This window comes from Pseudomyrmex gracilis, unplaced genomic scaffold (genome assembly GCF_002006095.1).
Source record: "Pseudomyrmex gracilis isolate BER0280 unplaced genomic scaffold, ASM200609v1 scaffold_2250, whole genome shotgun sequence".
In the NCBI taxonomy this organism is placed as follows: domain Eukaryota; kingdom Metazoa; phylum Arthropoda; class Insecta; order Hymenoptera; family Formicidae; genus Pseudomyrmex; species Pseudomyrmex gracilis.
This window is the reverse complement of record NW_018022834.1, coordinates 15,537-17,501: the sequence shown is the minus strand read 5'-3', so window position 1 is coordinate 17,501 and position 1,965 is coordinate 15,537. Positions and strand designations below refer to the sequence as shown.

At 46.0% G+C, this 1,965-nt stretch overlaps 1 long non-coding RNA gene across 1 annotated transcript; it reads right to left on the bottom strand.

Annotated features, from left to right (window-relative positions):
- Nucleotides 1-172: 172 nt before the first annotated feature.
- Nucleotides 173-1,954, bottom strand: LOC109862714. Its single transcript, XR_002251197.1, has 3 exons — nucleotides 1,700-1,954; nucleotides 1,353-1,556; nucleotides 173-1,266 (listed from the first exon to the last, which is right to left on the bottom strand). It is a non-coding gene; the product is annotated as an uncharacterized LOC109862714 (long non-coding RNA).
- Nucleotides 1,955-1,965: the final 11 nt, after the last annotated feature.

Genomic DNA, 1,965 nt, shown 5'->3' with positions numbered 1-1,965 from the left:
AGATTTGTTTCTAAGACCTAAAAGAGGACCGACGAGTGAGAAGACGTTAGACAAGTAATATCGGGAAGTCCGTTGACTTGACTACGTCGTTGAACAGTCTCACTCGACTCGCATGCTTGCCTTATCTCATTAGATCAGTGTGCCGAGATATAATACACAAAGGTGTCGTGTGTCAAGTTGCGTTCCTCCGTTAGGACCCGATCATAACCGTAGGTCAGGACGTAACAGTTTAATTTAGTGAATTTCGTTTCAGGCTGAGCTGTGTGTGGTATGTATAGAAACTAGTTTGAAGCAGGTGGTATGAAAGGAGGAATGAATAGAGTGGGGATTTGAAGGAGAAAAAACAGGTGCGATTGAGGGGGGATGTTTCGCTCATATAGGAGATTACACGTTAACGTTGGCAGAATTGACAAAAGAGAGCAGAGCAAACATGGAGCTAACATTTGAAGAGAAAGCCACTTCCACTACATTGTATGGAGGGCTAAAGCCATTATGAAACAGATCCATGAGCAGTTTATCTGACGCAGTCTTATTCTTAGGGCAATATAGGAACACATGGTTAATGTCTTGCGACTGATGGCCGCAAGAACACGCAGCACTGTCCACTATACTCTTGTCGCTTAAGTGTTCGTTCACCGCTGTGTGGTGTGAACGAATTCTTGATATAAAAGTTACAAGTTGGCGCGGTAAGTATTTTTTCTCTTTGGCTCTAGAGAATCACGGTTTACTTAGCGGTTCTTGGATGAATTCAAAGTACCTACGTCCCTTACTTTGGGCTTCACGGAGTAAATATTTCCTAGACTGTTGTAGTGTTTGTGATTTGATAACGGGGAACAGAGATGAAACATCCTGTTTTTCAACTGGTTCAGGTAGAGATAAGAAAAGTTTGGCGTTTGTATCCGCGCGATCGTTTCTGCGTATGCCATGATAACCCGGGATCCAAACAAATCTAACCGCTAAATTTTTCTTTCTCATTACCAAATCGAGTTTTTTTTATTAAGTATATAGAGTCAGGTTGCAGACCCTTAGGGTCCGTGGCCTCCAGGCATCGCATGACACTGAGGGAATCAGAAGCGATAACCGCAGACTGGAATCCAAACTCATCGATATACTCCAGGGCGCACTGGACCGCCCTTGCCTCTGCTTCGAAGATTGTAGCCCCGGAGTGTATACGTTCGCTATGAACCAGGTCAAAGGATTCAGAGACCACCGCGAAGCCCACCGCAATCGGGGGGTTCTTAGGGGAGTTCCTAGCTAACGACCCATCTGTAAAGAAAACACGTGTAATACCTATCTCTGACAAGTATTCTTCGAAAAGGACTTGAGGGGACTCAGGACTACGTATGCTGTACCCAATCTCGGTGTCCACTTGTGATACTGAATACCAAACGGAAAGGACAGGTGTCCCGGTAGGGAATACTTTTTAACACTAGCAACCAGGTGGGAAAGTTCGTTACCAACTTCGAAGAGGCCAAACCGGTTGTCATTGCACGTGGGGACCCAGTCCGCACGGGTCTTGTCTAAGACCCACCGGGTAGTTTGTTCTCGCACTGACCCTAGAAACATACTTGCTAACTAAATACTTATGCCTGTACAAGAGAGGATGCTCACAAGCTAAGTCTAGTAGAACGTTGGTCGGGGTGGAGCGCATAAGGCCGCAGGCCACCCGTACACATGCAAACTGTAATCTGTTTATTACCTGCATTTCCCGTGACCTCAGAGGATACATGACCTGACACTCCCACTCCAACACCGATCTAACTAAGGCTGCGTTCCGTAATGTACTGCCAGTACTGTCAGTACTGTAAATANCGTTCCGAAATAAGATGCAGCGCACTGCGACAGTACTGGTAGGAATCTATGACGTCACTGATTTTGACGTACTTCCTGTTGCGGCTACTGTGGCTAGCGAGGTAAAGCACTTGCAGTAATCAAGATGGCTGCTTCCATGGTTGCCAGAGAATG